This window comes from Alosa sapidissima, chromosome 4 (assembly GCF_018492685.1).
Source record: "Alosa sapidissima isolate fAloSap1 chromosome 4, fAloSap1.pri, whole genome shotgun sequence".
Lineage (NCBI taxonomy): Eukaryota > Metazoa > Chordata > Actinopteri > Clupeiformes > Clupeidae > Alosa > Alosa sapidissima.
The window spans coordinates 30,010,597-30,031,861 of record NC_055960.1 but is presented as its reverse complement, the minus strand read 5'-3'; positions in this window follow the sequence as shown (position 1 = coordinate 30,031,861).

Genomic DNA, 21,265 nt, shown 5'->3' with positions numbered 1-21,265 from the left:
ATTGTGTAACCTACTGGTGGTATTGTTTGTCGTACCAGTTGTGATTGATTGTGCATGGGATTCATTTTGGACTGATCTGCATAACGCATGTTTAGGGCTTTCTGGCCGTATGGTGCATGTTTGATTACTTGCTTCTTTCTGTGTATTTGCATGTGGTTTATTATGTTCTTTTCTTATGCCTTTCCTTTTTGTTCCCTGTGATGCATGTTTAGAGCTGCTTTGCGCTGCATGCACATTTGAGTATTTGCGGGGTTAACTCACCTGTATCTTACAGCCCCTTCATTGTAGTGTTTCCTTGTGGGAACTGCTGTGCATGTGCATGTGTGTGGTTGGTAGTGGTGTGTGTGAGCGTGTATTTGTGTGCAGTAACGTTATTCCCCCCATCGCCGTGACCAGGGCGGTTGCACTGCTCCAGCTTGACCTCTGGGGGCTTCAACATCTGTGGGGCGGCCATTCCAGCCTCCAGCCCCACAGCTCAAAAGCTAAGTATAACCATACCGGCTAATGCTAAGTTAGTGTGATTGTGCTACCCACAGTTCTAACCATAGTCTCTCCCCCCTCTCTCCCTTGTTCTCCTTTGGACAGGTGCGGTGTGGTCCAAGCGAGCGGCAGGCTCACCCTCAGGTGGTGGGGTCCCTTCACGTTTCCTGTAGCACACCTCGGGTGTCAATCCTTAGCTTTGGAGTGCAGTGTGATTGCAGTGTGAGTGCAGTGATTGCAGTGTGATTCTCACGTGTGATTTGTGGGTGTCTTCTGGACCGCTTCCCCCCCCTCCTGTAGTCCTGCCGGTCGTGGTAAGCCCTCGCCCTGCTCCGTTTTCCCTTTTCTTGAGATTGCCCATAGACCTTGTGTGCCAGCTGACGTGCAGCCTCGCTGGTCACCGTATGTACGGTATGGTATGTATGTGTGTCGTGTCTCTCATACTGGTATCTTTCAGGGGAATTGCCGAGACATTTCCTCAGAGTTGGGTTTTATAATTGTAACTAAGATCTGTCAATAAAATGTATATTTTTGGAATCTAAGTCTCTAGCTTCTCCTGTGTTTGAACCTGTGTGACCTAAATTGAACTCAAAGGGTTAGCATTGGCTTAAACTATTTCCTAGGGGTGAACCCTCCCCCTAGGTGGCGTAGTCATCAATACATTATACTAACTTCCTCATACCACTTGCCACATTTGGCGTAGTCGGCAGGATACATTTCTTGAAGCTAGAGACATTAGATCCTTGGTTTTTTTTGTGGCTTTCATGTAGGGTTTTTTTTTTTTTTTTTTTTTACCCATATAGAAGTTGCAATCCCAGGACTTTGCAATCCCTGGTTTTCTTTGAACAGCAGAGACAGAACAGCAGCCCCTAATCAAATTAATCGGTAGTATTGCAGCCTAGTCTTGTGAAATTGGTTTAGTGTTCTTTCCCTGGCAGCATGGAGGAGGAAATGCAACAGCTCCGAGACCAACTGCAGCAGCTCAGGGCTGATAATGAGCGGCTTCGTCAAGAAAGGGTTGGTTCCCAAGCAGGCTCTAGTACAGCTACCCCGGCCTCTGCGACAACAGGTAATGCTTCATCAGTAGGGGCCAGTGCAACAGTCCCTGAGCGGCTGATAGTCATACCTAGAGACCGGAAGTGTCCCATGTTTAATGGCAAGAGTGGCATAGGTATAGCGGAGTGGATAGAGGAGCTACAAGCGTGTATGCGTGCCCGCCACCTTTCAGTCGATGATCAGGCCTTCTTTATCTTTGATCATTTAGAGGGAGAGGCAAGGGAGGAAATTAAATATCGTCCAGGCACAGAGCGGAGAGATCCTGCTAAGGTTCTGGACATTTTGAGGGAATTGTATGGGTGTACTCGGTCATATGTAACCCTGCAGCAAGCCTTTTTCTCCAGACAGCAGCAGGAGGGGGAAACATTACACGAGTTTTCCTTAGCTCTAATGGCTTTGATGGAACAGGTCAGACAGTGTGCACCTGATGGCATGCCCAATGCTGATGTTCTTCTCCGGGATCAATTTGTAGAACATGTCATAGATAGCGCCCTCCGTAGGGAGTTAAAACAGTTTGTTCGGCGGCAACCTGTTGCCACCTTATTGGAAGTACGTGGTGAAGCTATGAGGTGGGAGCAGGAAGGGTTTCCTGGTGGTGCTAGGGGGCGCAGTTTCTCTCTTCCATCAGTGTATGGCCTACAGTGTGGCGTACAGGGGCGTTCCCGCCCTGCACCCCCGGTTTCGCCGGGAGGTGAATTGGGGGAATTGAAGGAACTACTGAAGCGGCAGCAGGAGCAGCTCAACCAGCTCACTCAGACCGTGGCGTCCTTGCAGAACCCCCCACTGCGGAGCAGGCCCCCTCGCAATGGTCCATTAACTTGCCGAAGGTGCCAGCAGCCTGGCCACTTTGCCAGAGAGTGTGATGGAGAACGAGTCCCTCCTCGCCCTCGAGCCAGTTCCACCTCTGGTCCACCTCTTGGCATAGCTGGACCTCCCCACTCTTCCCACCAGCCGGGAAACTAAAGCCCACTGAGCTGCCGAGCCAAGGCTCAGTTGGGGTATCTACTGGCTCACGAGGTGGTGGAATATCCAAGCTAATGTCGTCTTGTCCAAACATTGATGTTTTGATTGGGGGGGTTACTGTTTCCTGTTTGTTAGATACCGGGTCCATGGTTTCCACGGTAACTGAGGGTTTCTTTTTACAGCAGTTTGAACCTTGGGGACATGAACGTCTCCAGTCTTGCCATTGGTTACAGCTTAGGGCAGCGAATGGGCTTGCCATCCCATACATTGGCTACCTGGAGTTGGATGTGGTCCTGTGTGGTAAAGTAATGCCTCGTTGTGGTATTCTTGTAGTGAAAGACCCTCCTGGCACTTCACCTGCTGTCCCTGGAGTTTTGGGGATGAATGTTATTAGCCGGTGCTACCAAGAACTTTTTGGGGCCCATGGCCTGTCTCTTTTTGATTTCCCTTCAGTATCACAAGCTCCTGGTCCAGTGGTTGAGGCCCTACAGCAGTGCCATCAGTCCGCAGCCCAGGTTCCGAGTATTCATACTGGCACTGCCCGTGTGCGAGGTGCACACGCTGTGCGCATCCCAGGTGGTGCAATGAAATTTGTGGCTAGTACCTGTGCAGAACAGCTCTCTGGCCAGATGGCACTTTTTGAGCCTCTTGAGTCCGGTCTACCAGCTGGATTGCTGGCCTCCCCATGTTTGGTTCAGGTTGTCAGAGGTACAGCTTATGTCCCTATTGTTAATGTGGGGATGACCGAAGTCCTCCTTTACTCTCGCGCTAGCCTCGGCTCTTTAAGTAGTGCTCAGGTCATCAGTTTACCTATGGGTGTGACTGAGGTCAGGTCTGTCACCACTACTGTTTCCTCCCAAGTAGCCAACAGTTCAGTGCAGGATAGAATAGATGCGGTTGACTTGTCTGCATTGTCAGACCACGAACAGACTGGGGCTAAGGGCCTGTTACAGAGGTATAGTTCCGTTTTCTCTGCACATGACGGTGACTTGGGTTGCACAAACTTAATCTCCCATGACATCCCATTGCTTGACGATGTGCCTGTACGGCAAAGATATCGACGTGTTCCACCATCTGAATACGAGGTTGTGAAGGCCCATATTAATCAGCTTCTTGAAGCACAGGTAGTGAGGGAAAGCTGTAGTCCCTACGCCTCACCTATTGTCTTGGTTAAAAAGAAGGATGGGAGTCTGCGCATGTGCGTGGACTACCGCTTGCTTAATAGTAAGACCCGTAAGGATGCTTTCCCCCTACCACGCATTGAGGAGAGTTTAGATTCACTTGCAGGGGCCCAGTGGTTTTCGACATTGGATCTTGCTAGCGGGTACAATCAGGTTCCAGTCTCTGAGCAGGATAAGCCCAAAACTGCCTTCTGCACCCCCTTTGGTTTGTTCGAATGGAACAGGATGCCATTTGGGTTGTGTAACGCCCCTAGCACCTTCCAGCGCCTGATGCAACGGTTGTTTGGAGATCAACAGTGTCAGTCCTTGCTCCTATACCTGGATGACATAGTGGTCTTTTCTTCCTCTGTGACTCAGCATCTGCAGCGACTGGAAGTAGTCCTCAGCAGGCTGAAAAATGAGGGGCTGAAGGCCAAGTTAGAAAAGTGTGCCTTTTTTCAGCAACAGGTTAGCTATTTGGGACATGTGATTTCCAGGGAGGGTGTTTCTACTGACCCTGCTAAGATTGAATCTGTGGCCAAGTGGCAACGTCCTCGCCATGTGTCGGAGTTGCGCTCATTCCTGGGCTTTGCCAGTTACTACCGGCGCTTTGTAGAGGGTTTTGCAAAGCTGGCAGCCCCCTTGCATAAGCTGGTGGCAGACCTTGCTGGCACAAAATCTAAGCGAGGGTCCAGCAAGGGCATAGATGCTGCTTGGACAGTCCAGTGTGAACAGAGCTTTGAGTCCTTGAAGTTGAAGTTGGTTTCCAGCCCGGTGTTGGCTTATGCAAATTTCTCTCAGCCCTTCATTCTGGAGATTGACGCTAGCCACAGTGGCCTTGGGGCTGTCCTCTCGCAGGAACAGGATGGTGTCATTAAACCTGTAGCTTATGCTAGCCGGGGTCTCCGGCCCACTGAGCGCAATATGACCAACTACAGCTCCATGAAGCTGGAGTTCCTCGCGCTTAAGTGGGCCATGACCGAAAAATTCCGGGAGTATTTGTTGGGGCATAAATGTGTGGTCTTCACAGACAACAACCCTCTCAGCTACCTCCACTCTGCCAAGTTGGGGGCCACAGAACATCGCTGGGCTGCCCAATTGGCTGCATTTGATTTTGACATCAAATATCGTTCTGGCCGCAGCAATAAGAACGCTGATGCACTGTCTCGACAGTACTTGTCTGGTTCCAGCTTGGCTGAGTATGCCCTTCCCGGTACTCCGGTCCCTAGACACTTGCAACAAGTCTCAGATCTGGACCCAGGGATATCAGCAACCCAGTCTGTAATTTCAGTCCTTCCATGCCACACCCCCTCAGACATTCGTTCTTTGCAGGAGGCTGATCCCCTCCTGAAAGATGTTCTGGTCTTCTGGAGGAAGCAGACCCAACCTACCCCTAATGAGCGACGACATGTCCCTAGACTAGCAATGGTGCTCTTGCGCCAGTGGGACCGTCTGGTGGAGGTTGAAAGGGTCTTGTACCGCCGTATCTTTCGTCCAGATGGGGGTGAGGAGCGTCTACAGCTCCTCCTGCCAGCATCTCTCCGACAGGAGACATTAAAACAGCTGCATCAGGACCATGGCCACCAAGGTATTGAGCGGACGATGGAACTGGTACGCCGCCGCTGTTACTGGCCAGGCATGTCCTCCGACATCAGGCAGTGGTGTCAGGAATGTGGCCGGTGCCAGGTTGCCAAAGATTCTGGGCCAGTCCCACACAGTTTCATGGGTCACCTGCTTGCTTCTAGGCCCAACGAAATTGTGGCAATTGATTTTACACTGTTGGAACCATCTCAAAATGGTGTAGAGAACGTCCTCATTATGACTGACGTATTCAGTAAATACACACAGGCTGTCCCTACCCGGGATCAGCGGGCCTCTACTGTGGCCAAGGTTCTCGTGAACGACTGGTTTTACCGGTTTGGAGTGCCTAGCCGTATCCACTCAGACCAAGGTAGGAGCTTTGAGAGTTCTTTGATCCACCAGCTCTGCTGCCTGTATAAGGTAGCAAAGTCCCGTACTACTCCATATCACCCGGCAGGAAATGGGCAGTGTGAGCGTTTTAATAGAACGCTCCATAACCTCCTACGCACTCTGCCGGTATCACGGAAACACGACTGGACCTCTTGTCTACCGCAGGTCCTGTTCTGTTATAACACCACCCCCCATCAGAGCACCGGTGAGTCTCCGTTCTATTTAATGTTTGGACGAGAACCTAGGCTGCCGGTAGACTTCCTTCTGGGTCGGGTTCAGGACCCAGTGCCAGGGACTGTACAGGACTGGGTGGTTGAGCACCAGGCCAGACTCAAATTGGCTTTTGAGGGTGCGCGTGAGCAACTGGTAGCGGCTGCTGGCCGGCGGAAAGAGCGACATGACCACCGAGTCCATGAGGCCCCTCTGCAGGTAGGCCAGTTGGTTTACCTTAGGGACCATGGTGTCCGGGGTCGCCATAAGATCCAAGATTTCTGGAGCCCAATAGTTTATCAGGTGCTGAGAGCACCTTTTGGGGATGGAGTAGTTTATACCATTGCCCCGTTGGATGACTTGCAGAAGGTAAAGAATGTTCATCGTGACTTGTTGAAGGCACAAGTCATTCCCACATCTCCTGTTCATCAGGCTAGGCCCCCATCCCCCCCTGCGTGCATCTTCCAGTGAAGATGACCCGTGGCTGTTGGTTTTACAGGCGCCCTTACCATCCACCCCAGTGAGACCACGTTCATCAGGTCCCACAGGGCCCTCTAGGGTGACTTCATTGGAAGCCTTGCCCATTCCAGACCCTCCCGTGCTGCAGGGGAACCCTCCACCATCAATGCTTCCCAGGTCTCCCGTGGAACCTTCCCATTCCAGTCAGCCAGTCTTGCGCAGGACGGCACGTTCCAAAGCTGGCCAACACTCTAATGTCCACCACCTGCCTCGACCTGCTGCCAGGCTGGCTGATGGGGACGGGGCATTTGATTTGTAGCTCGTCGTCGGGGCGACGACTTAAAAGGGGGGGGTAGAATGTAGCAGATTGGGCTACGCCCTATTATTTGGCTCCTTTGCTTCTCCCCCTGTGCTGGATTGGTGTGGCTGCGTTCATCCTAATTACAGGGCGGACCTAGGCAGACTTATATCTAGGAACGCAAATTGCTACCTGGATGTGCTACTTTCTCTCTTTCCCGTCTTCCGGGGCGCATAGTAGTTTGGCGTGGATCACAACTTGGATGGTGAAGCCGCCATCAAGTGAATGCTCTCACGAAGCTTGGTCTGTCCTGTCGGCGTTGAGGCCGGTGTAACACTGTTGAGCCTGGTGTCTGCCTTAAAGCAGCTAGAGTGGTGTTGTCGGAGCTAACGCAGCTTCCCCCTCCCTCTCCCTCAACTTGATGGTTAGGAACGAACTCTTTTTAACCTGATATATGAAGTCGGCTGGCATCGCCAAGTGTCTCCACGCCACACGCGGCTGCTGTTCTGTCTCTTACGAAGTTTATCGCGTCCTCTTCAATCCTCGGTTTGACGCTGGGGTTATTGTGTAACCTACTGGTGGTATTGTTTGTCGTACCAGTTGTGATTGATTGTGCATGGGATTCATTTTGGACTGATCTGCATAACGCATGTTTAGGGCTTTCTGGCCGTATGGTGCATGTTTGATTACTTGCTTCTTTCTGTGTATTTGCATGTGGTTTATTATGTTCTTTTCTTATGCCTTTCCTTTTTGTTCCCTGTGATGCATGTTTAGAGCTGCTTTGCGCTGCATGCACATTTGAGTATTTGCGGGGTTAACTCACCTGTATCTTACAGCCCCTTCATTGTAGTGTTTCCTTGTGGGAACTGCTGTGCATGTGCATGTGTGTGGTTGGTAGTGGTGTGTGTGAGCGTGTATTTGTGTGCAGTAACGTTATTCCCCCCATCGCCGTGACCAGGGCGGTTGCACTGCTCCAGCTTGACCTCTGGGGGCTTCAACATCTGTGGGGCGGCCATTCCAGCCTCCAGCCCCACAGCTCAAAAGCTAAGTATAACCATACCGGCTAATGCTAAGTTAGTGTGATTGTGCTACCCACAGTTCTAACCATAGTCTCTCCCCCCTCTCTCCCTTGTTCTCCTTTGGACAGGTGCGGTGTGGTCCAAGCGAGCGGCAGGCTCACCCTCAGGTGGTGGGGTCCCTTCACGTTTCCTGTAGCACACCTCGGGTGTCAATCCTTAGCTTTGGAGTGCAGTGTGATTGCAGTGTGAGTGCAGTGATTGCAGTGTGATTCTCACGTGTGATTTGTGGGTGTCTTCTGGACCGCTTCCCCCCCCTCCTGTAGTCCTGCCGGTCGTGGTAAGCCCTCGCCCTGCTCCGTTTTCCCTTTTCTTGAGATTGCCCATAGACCTTGTGTGCCAGCTGACGTGCAGCCTCGCTGGTCACCGTATGTACGGTATGGTATGTATGTGTGTCGTGTCTCTCATACTGGTATCTTTCAGGGGAATTGCCGAGACATTTCCTCAGAGTTGGGTTTTATAATTGTAACTAAGATCTGTCAATAAAATGTATATTTTTGGAATCTAAGTCTCTAGCTTCTCCTGTGTTTGAACCTGTGTGACCTAAATTGAACTCAAAGGGTTAGCATTGGCTTAAACTATTTCCTAGGGGTGAACCCTCCCCCTAGGTGGCGTAGTCATCAATACATTATACTAACTTCCTCATACCACTTGCCACACATGCACTTTATTTATGCACTTTGTGTACATATGTGTGCATGTAGGCTACTAGCCTACAGTGGTCGGGAGGACAGCTTCATTCGTCCCTCCATAGACATTCAGCAATAGGCTGTTTTGCATCCATTACAAACAAGCAACGTGAAAGTCTAGGATTGAGGAGAGCGCCTAGTATGCCTCTAGTGCATAAGCATGAAGTTGAACCTTTAGATGAAAAACAACACTTTAATAATAGGCCTACAATAAATAAATAAACCGCTATGACGTTTAGGCTACTTTTGACCATCGCATTTATCGCCTGTAACTCCGTGATAAGGACCTAACAGCAAAGTATTTGGCTGAGCAACGTAGGTTAATATGTTCTTTGTCCACATGATATAGGCCTATGTCTAATCATTGTTGCACTCGAACACTCTGAATTATTGTTGCACTTGTTGCATTGTTTCATTAGGCCTAGTCTTCCCTTTCAATCGTCCCGAGCGGTCGTTCTCTCTCCAAACTAACTTTATTCTCAAAAAGTTGAGCTTAATGTCGACACGTCGAGATTAAAGTCGACATGATATTTCAACTTTATTCTCGAAATGTTGAGTTTAATGCCGACATGGCGACATTAAAGTCGATACGTCGAGATTAAAGTCGATATGCATTTCAACTTTATTCTCGAAATGTCGAGTTTAATGTTAACATGGCGACTTTAAAGTCGACATGTCGAGTTTAATCTCGTCATGGCAAAAAAAAAAAATTTCCTTCATGTGTGGCCCTAATACTCCGTCGTACATTTGCCATGTTCTCCTATCTGAAAGTATTTTTCTGGCAAGCCACTTATACATTAATTTGTCATTTCTATCACTAGTCCAGAGACTCTACATGGCTGTACATTGTACATTGATCATCATTTCCATTACTTATATTTTGCTATAGTTCCACTTCCTGTCTTCCTGCTATAGTTTCACTTCCTGTCATTTCTCTCACCCACTCTGTAAAATATCTTATCTCTCTTCTCTGTAATATCTCAAATCTCTCTTCCTTCTACAGTTTCCTGCCAAATAGGTCTGCGTATTCTGACATCCAGCAAACCAGACAAAAATAGCCAAAACATACCATCCATAAGTGTCTGGTATACACAGGCATGCATTGCATCAATAAGATGATTACTGTTAAGTTACAGTTTTTCTCAGTTTTGTAAGACGTCACTCGTCAGGACCAATGAGGGAACTGGGAGTGGTCGAAGGAAATCGTGAAGCTGTCCGCGCGCTGTTGGAAATAACAATTGATTATAGAACCCCTGTTAACCTAATGATTCTGACCCCGCTAGATATGGAGAAGTTTCGGTCAACGTAATATTACTATCCATAGTAGGCCGATGTGGGCCTACCCACAATGCTGTTACAAGAATGCCTTCTAGCTATTTAATTAGACGCATCTTCCCCAAGAATAGTGTGCGAGGCCCTCCTCGGCCGATTAATTCGGGAGGCGCCTTCACTTGAGTAATGATCCTAGTGTGAAAGTCGGTCAGAGGCTATAGTGCTGGCCTGGACCACTATGCTCATCTGGACAGAACACCTTACCGAAGCTACAGAGGGTTCAGGGTGTGCTAAGGTTAGCTGTCTAATTTCAGACTACTAATAAAATCAGTGACCCACCACAGTACAATACGATGGCCAGTTCTCCTGGTAGCATGCCTACACTTTCACTGATTTAGCCCCCACGGCCCTGGAGACTAATCCTAGCCGTTCCTCCTGGCCCATCTTAAACTTGAGGGATATCTAAAGAAACTCTAGAAAACTATGCGGGTCAAAGCATAACAATTTATTTGTCAGACACAAGCTATTCATCCAATACATTATAGAAGGTACATCTAAATGAATAATGTGAAAGTTACGAAAACAGGTTAAAGGAACATTTAGGAAACCATATGAAGCAATCAGAGAATGAACATACCAGCTCAGAGGATGATGACTACACACCTTAGTGGTGCGGGAGATTCTGACTACAGAATGGCTCCTAGAATGCTCTGTGAACCTCACTTAAATACGGTAGGCTACCTAGTTTGTGGTTGGTTACATTGATATGGATCACATGATTGGAGGTCAGCTGATTTGGGATCACATGGTTGGAGGTCATCTGATTTGAGAGTACTTTGATGAGACTTGAGACCATTGTTGTAGTGAGAGTGAATCAATCAAGACATGACAAGGTATACATTTGATTACATTTCCTGTCCCTATAGTTAACTGCTCCTGTGGACATGTGACAGTAGGCCCACAATAGGCCCACACTTAGTAGTTGATCAAGAGTCAATATATGACTGAAAAGATTATCATCAGCCTGGTAATTAGGATCCTTACAGATGTCCCCTTGACCCCTCTGGGTCATCACAGGATTGGACCTAGTGGTGTTATCAAAATAGGATCCTTAAAGCCAGTGTTTGCAGGACTGATGATTGTAGTTCCCAGAGAACCAAGGCTTGTTCTTCTGCAGTTAGTGGATGGGATGCTTGAAGTAGCAGCACTGTGCCAGGTTCAGGTAGTAGTCCATTTGTTGAGTGACCTGTTCATCCCAAAGTCTCTGTGCCTTCCTGGCACCAAGGAGAAACATGTAAATTCAGCCAATCATTATCTGGGTAGGTTAACCCCCCCATCCCAGCCAACATGTATATATGGGGCCCACATGGGTTCTACATGGGCTACATGGGTACCAGGTGGGCATGGGCTAGAGGTGGGCATTTTTCAAGGGGCCCATATAGGTTAGCCAAGAAGGGCCCATGTGGGCTACCCATGTAGGTACTGGTTGGGTAAATAGTAGGAAAGCATTTATATGGGCTCGGCATGGGCAACACAACTGGGTCCCAGGAGGGATTACATTGTCAAACCTGGTCTAACCCATGTGGGCTCCCAATATGAGTCCTACTATGGTCTGTAATGGGAATCCCATATATGGGCTATGAATGGGCAACACATATGGGCCCCATTGGTATTTAATGTTTGGGTTAAATATGGGCAAACCGGGATAAACCCATGTGGGCTCCCCATGTTGGTGCCATGTGGGTCCTTAATGGGAAATCAACAATTGGGTTCAGGCTGGGCAACACATATGGAGCCCATTAGGGTTAACCACTCGGGTTGGATATGGGCCAACCTGGACAAACCCACGTGGGCAATCCATATGGGTCCTAGATGGGTAATTAATGTGAATCCAATATATGGTCTCAGAATGGGCAACACAAATGGGGCCCAGTTGTACTTAATGTTTGGGTTAGGCATGGGCAAACTGGGATAAACCCATGTGGGCTCCCTATGTTGGTGTCATGTGGGTCATTAATGGGAAATCAACAATTGGGTTCAGACAGGGAAACACACATGGGGCCCATTAGGGTTAGCCACTCGGGTTAGATATGGGCAAACCTGGACAATATCACGTGGGCAGTTCGTTTGGGCCCTACATGGGTAATTAATGTGAAACCAATATATGGGGTTAGAATGGGCAACACATATGGAGCCCATTAGGGTTAACCACTCGGGTTGGATATGGGCCAACCTTGACAAACCCACGTGGGCAATCCATATGGGTCCTAGATGGGTTATTAATGTGAACCCAATATGAGCTAAGAATGGGCAACACATATGGAGCCCATTAGGGTAAACCACTCGGGTTGGATATTGGCCAACCTGGACAAACCCACGTGGGCAATAAATATGGGTCCTAGATGGGTAATTCATGTGAACCCAATATATGGTCTCAGAATGGGCAACACAAATGGGGCCCAGTTGTATTTAATGTTTGGGTTAGACATGGGCAAACCTGGATAAACCCTTGTGGGCTTCCCACGTCGATGCTGTGTGGGTTATTAATGGGAAATCAACAATTGCGTTCAGGCTGGGCAACACATATGGGGCCCATTAGGGTTAGCCACTCGGGTTGGATATGGGCAAACCTGGACAAACCCACGTGGGCAATCCATATGGGTCCTAGATGGGTAATTAATGTGAATCCAATATATGGTCTCAGAATGGGCAACACAAATGGGGCCCAGTTGTACTTAATGTTTGGGTTAGGCATGGGCAAACTGGGATAAATCCATGTGGGCTCCCTATGTTGGTGTCATGTGGGTCATTAATGGGAAATCAACAATTGGGTTCAGACAGGGAAACACACATGGGGCCCATTAGGGTTATCCACTCGGGTTGGATATGGGCAAACCAGGACAATATCATGTGGGCAGTTCATTTGGGCCCTACATGGGTAATTAATGTGAAATCAATATATGGGCTCAGAATGGGCAACACAAATGGGGCCCAGTTGTACTTAATGTTTGGGTTAAATATGGGCAAACCGGGATAAACCCATATGGGCTCCCCATGTTGGTGCCATGTGGGTCATTAAGGGGAAATCAACAATTGGGTTCAGACTGGGCAACACATATGGGGCCCATTAGGGTTAACTGCTCGGGTTGGATATGGACAAACCTTTAAAAACCCATGTGGGCAATCCATATGGGTCCCAAATGGGTAATTAATGTGAAACCAATATATGGGCTCAGAATGGGCAACACATATGGAGCAAATTAGGGTAAACCACTCGGGTTGGATATGGGCAAACCTGGATAAACCCATGTGGGCAATAAATATGGGTCCTAGATGGGTAATTAATGAAACCAATATATGGGCTCAGAATGGGGAACACAAATGGGGCCCATTTGTGTTTAATGCTTGGTTCCGACCCTTGTTTGCTTCCCACGTCAGTGCTGTGTGGGTTATTAATGGGAAATCAACAATTTGGTTCAGACTGGGCAACACATATGGGGCCCACTGGGGTTAACTGCACTGCTTAGATATAGGCAAACCTGGACAAACCCTTGTGGGCAATCCATATAGGTCCTAAATGGGTAATTAATGTGAAATGCACAGGCTCAGAATGGTTTACCACCCAGGTCGGACATGGGCAAACCCAGACAATGTTTTCTTTGGCTATAATTTCTGCTTGGTTGAGCCTCAGATAGAAAAAAAACATTTGGCCTAAATATGTAGGTCATATGTGGAGCACATTGGGGTTTCATTGAATGGGTCAGTAATTTACATGTTCTTTTTGGAAATCCAAGCATGGAGTATATGGGCAGAGTGATTTGGACTCCTTACAGGAAATAATTATATGAAGTTCCATTGACTTGAGTAGGATTTCCCAGCCTTCTATGGTGAAATATTTTTTATAATGAAGGCTGAAATTATTGGGAAAATACATTTGTTTTGTGTTGGGGTCCAGTTCGGCCTTTCAGGACTTATTTTCTGGATAATGACCGGAATTGTGTCATTATCCCTTACTCAATACATGTGGTCAACAAAAAATGGGCCCATGTACTGTAGGTGTACCATTGCATACCATGGCATACCCAGGCAAATTCATATTGATTGACTACAAAGGTGTTAAGTAGGACACAAATGGACAATAGTTCTGGCAATGAGCAATGTTTAGCGTCATTGGGACAAACTGTGAGGGTCTTTAAAATAATTGTACAAAGAACTAACTATGGGATGCACATAAAAACTGAAGTATGGAAAGTTTACAGTGAGGTTGGTTATCTGATTTTACTGGCCAATGCAGCATTTGCCACCTGCATTTGGCCAGTTGTGGGTGCTAATTTTAATCTTTTTTTAACCCTGCATAGTTCACACTCATACAAGCAAGGGCTGACTTAATATGTGAACTGAGGGTGCTGTACACCCACTACACTCTTTTGATGCTGGTCTATAAACATTCAATTAATTTCATGAAAAATCTGTTGTTCAGATAGCAATAGCCTTTCCTACTTGTGGAATGGCCTTTCATTACATGTAAGGGTAAGCAGGCTCTGTAGAGATACTTTTCATCTAGACGTAAAACATTTTTGGAGTCCCTACACAGGTCAATGTAATCTGTGCCTCCCAATTGTGCAGTTCAGAGATTTGGGTGCTTCAAAGGGTCTCACAGCAAGCCACACAATATTTGACACCAGGTAGGCTTTGTGCACCTTTCCATTTCCCTCTTCAACCTTGGTCTACAGAGCACCAATACAGTGTGACCATAAATACTGACGAGTTATATCATTGAATCGAACATTCAACTGTAGTAACAGCACCTGACGCTGGAGCAATTTGAACTGCTCATTACAGCACTGCCCTGGTCTAAAACAGTGGTTCTCAACCTTTTTTGCTCTGTGACCCAAATTTAGACATAGCTTACCAATTGTGACCCTAAGACAAAGGCCGAAAGCTAATCATGCCTAAGGTTCAGGTTATTGACCCTTGCGGCCCTTTCAGAACTTTGCGCAACCCAAATTTGAGTCCCGACTCAGAGGTTGAGAAACACTGGTCTAAAAAATGCCACTCAAAGAGATCACATCACAGGTCAAGGAACACCCGGCCAACATCAAGACCTCTTACCTGGAGCCCACCCTGTTAAAGGCCTGTCTTCCTACCCTCTGTTCAACATCATCAACTGGAAGTCTCTGTTCTGATACCTAGCTACAGTATCATACTTTCAGCGGACCCAACTACCAACTTATCTCCAACATCCCCTTTCTTGAGTCTAAACCTGGAAAGAGTAGTGGCTGCCCAACTCCAGCACTACATGTCCAATGAGCTCTTTGACCCCGTCCAATCCAGTTTCAGAGCCCACCCGCTGTCATCAATGTCACCATCAATCCCCTCATTGCTAATGACAAACACCATCCTCATCCTGTAGGCCAGTTTACTATTCCTTCCCTACACCCACAGTCACAGTCTCTGTAAATCACGGACCCACGGAGACAGAGCCCTCCAAAATAACCTGTTACAACACTAACAACTTAAACACATAGCTTATTATTATTATTATTATTATTATTATATAGCCTAAAATAACTAGCATCTAAATATAAAAAAATGAAAGTTGACTACATTTACATGTAGAATGCAGAAACACAGAGTTCAAGGACAAAGGCCCTACTGTAGACCTACATGTGGATGTTTAATCACACACAGAGGACAAAGGCTTTTAGAAAATCTTTATTTATTTTTCATCGAGGCCAAATGTGTAGGCTGTTCACCTACGAACTATAGTGATTTTGTTCTATCATTTTTCGAGTTAGTGGTGTGGTGGGGTAGGCCTATTGCTCTGCTTTGAACAGAATGTCGACGTCACCCAACGTATCAGTTTAGTTAACGTGATTCTGGAGGGAAGATTGACTTGCTCTACCAAGGCTCACTCCTTATCGTCGAAAGCTTCAATAGGTAAGTCACATTTGAATTTATTGATATGTTGTGTAACAAGTATTAGCTTATGTACATCATTTCGTCCGTGTTCTGAGAATTTCAATTACAATTTATGAACTCTAGCTAGGTTATAGGTTTAACAAGGTTTGCTTCATAAGCTGTAGCCTACTTAACAAAAGTAGTAGGCCTACAGCTAAAAGTAATCACTAGTGCTACTGAACACATTCTTTTTTATTTATACTACAATAACCTCAAAGCCTGAAACGTTTGAGTTTAAACAGTAGCATAAGTATTTCGGTTCTTGTAGGATAGTTTCTAACGTGAGGAAAAGGTTTTACAGTTGAGTTTGAGAATGCCGCACTTTTCTCATCAGATTAGATAGGCTAGCAGATTGAGCCTCTACTGCTGCAACATTCTTTTTATAATTTGTAACAGATTTGGAGACATAGGCCTACAGTGGCAATTAACTGTAACGATTGCCCTATTTCACAAAAGTTGTGAATGAACTTTGCTTGTTTGACAAGGGAGTTTTCTCACTTCCAACCCTGGACAATTAAACAATTTTAAATAACAATTGTATGTGTGGCAGAGTAGACTCAAGAACCTTCTAAATTACATTTTATTTCAAGAATAAGATTTAATTTAACTAGTGCATGCCCGTCCAAGTGTGCCAGTAGCCTGTGCATGCACGTAACGCCTGCATGCCCAAAGCGTGTGCATGCCGACAGCATAGGAACCTGACACACACACATTTTGCCACACGCTAATAATAATAATAATAATAATAATAATAATAATAATATAATAGGCCTACTGTTTGTCCGTTACAGTTGACAAACTCTGAAGTAAAACCATGTTTGAACATGGTTAACCCGACGTTATAAACTATCTGCCGCTATACGCTCATTTAATGCCATGCAGCAAAAATACAAATACAAACTAGCCCTACAACTGCGTTAATATAAAATCTAATATGCCCTCATTCTGGAATGATTTTGTCTATGCCTGTAATGCCATCGTGCTGGTGGAACAGGTGCCTATCCCCCATCGCGTCGCACTAGTTGGGGAAACAAGACGGAGAAACACCTCAGAAAACCACTCGATTTTGAAGAAGTTCGTTTAAATTGTTTTTATGCTGTAATTGTTAACGAATGTGTTGAAAGTGGTGGCGTTGTGCCCATATGCCCCCACCAGAGAAGTGGAGGTAATGATTGCTCTTGCCCCCTTTTGATAGGGAGTTAGGCGGGTCTTAGCAGTAACTTTTAGGCAAGGCAGACAGGCAAGATGCATTAGTCATGTAGCTACATAGAAACATTTCTACACCTATGCACATTTCTCTCGCATTCAAGACTAATCAAATATCAAAAGAAACTCCAATTCAGTCATACAGTAGCCTATATCAGCCTACATTGCAACTCTGCATCCATCTAGCCTACCTATCACACAAATTATGTAGGACTAAACAGCAGAGCTTATCAACTGCACATAAAAAACGTTTTCTGTCTACAATGGTGTTCTTGAACAAAGCTGTAAGTAGGCTACATTCTTCATGCAATGGTCCAGTTCAATTTATGAACTACCCATCATAATGAATATTAAACCTATTTGCTAGGTTAGTTATCCCACCATTTTATAGGCCTGTGTAGCCTATATATTATGATTTATTATTCAAACCAAAAATCTTAAATACTTTCCCTACTATTGTCCAGCACATACAATTGTTCATGAAAGTGTACTTATAAATAATGAAAACTAAAATATGTTTTTTAGTTGATTATATATCATGCAGTATTTGTTGAAAGAACATGAATGTGCTGCCGAACCTTCATCTTTTGTTTCTTCTCCCCTTTCCTACAGGCTGCTGTTTAGCATAATCTATCATACTGGAAAACCTTTTTCTGTCCTTCCCAAGTAAGTAAATGGAATTGTGTCAATTTCATTTAAGTAATTATGTAGGATTGTCAAATAATGTTCACATTCAAAACACTGTCAGTGTTCCTTTTAATAGCTAGACAAGCCTGTCATAGGCTGCCAGATCTACATATTATGCATACTTAACATAGATATTTCTGTGCAGTCAAATCTTTCAAGCTGTCCTCCTCTGCCACCATGTACACAATGGTAAAAGTCACAACACTAAAGATAAAAGCCCAAAAGTAGTCTTACTGAAATATTGGGAGTCTAAGGCTCATCTTACGCCTAGAGATTTTGTAGATCTTACGTCTAAAGATTTCACGTCTTAAGACTAGGAAGTTTTACTCACCTTAGTCACAGACTTGTCGTGGAAAACACACTTTTTAAATAAACTCTGGGAACAGTGATTTTTGATGCTTCGTTTTATGTGTTTCATGAAAAATGTCCTTGACCTTTTTCATGCAAAAAAAAAATGACCCTGGGTTCAATTTTCAACAAAATTACACTTTAAGAGGAAACACGTATATACTCTGCCCATCTTGATCTTATTAGTCCAGAATAACCGCCCCATTTATTATTGATAATGCTTATCACTGTGCTAAGCATAGCAAACTCTAGACAAGCTAATGTTAACGTTAGCACAACAATACATAGAGTTGCCTACTGTTATGTAAAATTTCAAATAATTAGAAATCATGCATTGTATTGAACTGCTACTAATCCAGTTAGCGCAATGCGAAGCATTACAAAACGGACTGTCATAGCCCATGGAAAGCTAATTTGTCTCAGTAATACACCTCTTCAGGGGAGCAGGTTCAGCCTAAATGTTAAAATGTATGAAGTTAAACATATTGTTCTTGAAACATGTTTATGTTTATGATACTTGGCAGGCGCTTTTATCCAAAAACAGATTTTATTCAACAGATTAACATCAAATTATAATTATTATATTGTAATTGGGTCAATGATGTGACATGTATATTGTTTTGTCCAAGTATTAGAATTTCTTTGAAGCTATTTCAATCCACATGTGTAATGCCTCAATTTAATCTACAAAACATATATTTTTTCATTATTTTTCATACATTTCATACAAACAGTAGAAATATTAACTTTTTTATATTGAATTAAAAATAAAGTTTGTGGCATGATTTTGGGTTTGAGGTCTATCAAATACCAAATTTCAAATTATTGATCATTTTAAAGTGATGAGATTCATACATTACATTTCATGGGTGGCACAACCGTAGACATGGAACTTTTATCAATAACTGAGTATTGTATTATCCAGAAGAACCTAATTGGTAAATTAAGTACTGCTAAATAAAGTAGCCCTCTAGTATTCAGCCGTTAACCCTGAAAAGTTCTTCTCACAACCCTGTCAATTGCAGCAACTTGACTCCTAAAATAGCATACATTGCAAGCTTGTCCATCCATTGATTATAGAATAGAGTTGGAATAGTGCTAGGCTGAGAATATTGTGCTTATTGATATTGACAAGTCTACTATGCATGATAAGTAACACTAAGCTTACTTAATTCTTTCTTGACTAGGCTATACACCAAGGCCCAAATACTCCAAGACCCAGAGGGCTTGTCATCAGGTAGGCTCTGAGTTTGAAACTTCATGTCTATACATTTCTTAAACTTCATACGTAGGTTGATGCCCAAGCTTCAAGCAGTACCACTGACAGATGAAACCAAACCGTTATGCAACTTATCATGCAATACAGGTTGGAGGTCGACCATCTGACCACGTGGTGCAGGGACAACAACCTCCTGCTGAACGTCAGCAAGACCAAAGAGATTGTTGTTGACTTCCGGAGAGGTCACACCCAACACCTGCCACTGACCATCGACGGTGCTGTGGTGGAGAGAGCGAGCAGCACCAAATTCCTGGGGGTGCACATCAGTGAAGACCTCTCCTGGACCACCAACACTGCATCACTGGCGAAGAGAGCTCAGCGCCGCCTGTACTTCCTGCGGAAACTCAGGCGTGCAAGTGCTCCACCAGCCATCATGACCACATTCTACCGAGGCACCATTGAGAGCATCCTCTCCAGCTGTATCGCTGTGTGGGGCAGAAGCTGCACTGAATACAACAGGAAAGCCCTGCAGCGCATAGTGAACACAGCTGGAAGGATTATTGGTGCTTCACTCCCCTCCCTGAAGGACATTTACACCACCCACCTCACCCGCAAGGCGACCAAAATTATGAGTGATGCAAGTCACCCACACCCAATCTGTTTGATCTACTGCCCTCTGGGAAGAGGTACAGAAGCCTGCGCTCCCGCACTACCAGACTCACCAACAGCTTCATACACCAAGCTGTAAGGATGCTGAACTCTCTCCCTCCTCTCCCCCCTCCACCCTCAGCTACATAACATCCTGGACATTGGACCCAAAATGGCCGCCTGCACTACTCCACTTGCACACTTGCACACTTTACAACTTGGTGTTGTTGTCCTGAAAACACAACACTTCTGCTGCTCTTACATAACTTGCACCACTATCCCACTTTCTTTCTTACTTAGGTCAAACAGAACTACCCAAGCCTTTTATTGGCCTGACTTTGCACTAGTATTTTATTGACTGTCTATGCACAATTTCAACCAAATTTTGCTGCTCTTATTTTTTCACTATTATATGTGCCCTCTTATTTACTTATTTACTTACTTTTTTTTTTACTTGAATGTTATGTTTGTCTGTGGACCTAAATTGGCAAAATATGTCTTGTCTTCACCGTGGGATAGTGAGAAACGTAATTTCGATCTCTTTGTATGTCTGGAACATGTGAAGAAATTGACAATAAAGCTGACTTTGACTTTGACTTTGACCCCACACACCTAATAATCCCTGCCCTAACAACCCCCTGAGGTTTGCCCACCAATCAGATGAGCGGCTACCGTTGCCCATGCAACCCAAAGAAATGTATCACATTTAACACTAAGGGCCCTATCATGACAGTCTAAAGCGCATCGTCACTCGTCAAAAGCTTATTCAAATTTAGTAGGATGTCCAGTCCACATTGGGAGTGTTTTCGTTATCAAACGTCGAGCGCATGGCGCAACATGGTGTTCCTAGGGTTCTTAATCAGTCATGGGGGTGTGTTTGGGGTGTAACATAATTTAAACCAATGGGAATGACATCTGTCATTCCCTTTAAGGCGCGATGTCAAAGAATGCATCTGTATTTTGACAGTCAATGGCACATTTGAAGGAGGCTGCTTGCGAGACCGTGTGGAACAGTCATTCCACTAAGGGCCCTATCATAGGTTTTTTAATCAGTCATATGGGTGTGTTTGGGGCGTAACATCATTTTAAACCAATGAGAATGACATCTGTCATTCCCTTTAACGGCGCAAAGCGCGATATGTCAAATAAATGTATCGGTATTTTGGCATTTAACGGCGCATTTGATGGAGGCTGCTTGCGAGACCGTATGGAATAGTCATTCTTAAACCATGCTTTACTAAAACCTAGCATAGCCTTCACGCATCTATTATTTGAACTCATTGGCAAAGTGAAACTAACTTCAACAAGGAGTCAGTCAACGACAAGACATTTATATGCAGTTACTTTCTCTATTGACTGACAATGGGTTACCACCGAAAACATAGGCTGGAAAAAGCAACACTTACCCTAATATTGCTCAGATGACTGAATAAAACAACATTTATCCTGCAGAGGAGTTGCTTATATCTCGTGACAGTGCGTCTTCAGCTGTGCTCCATATGTCTCTCGCCTCCCCTAATCACTTTTAACCGTCATTACCAATTTGCAAATGATGGTGAATA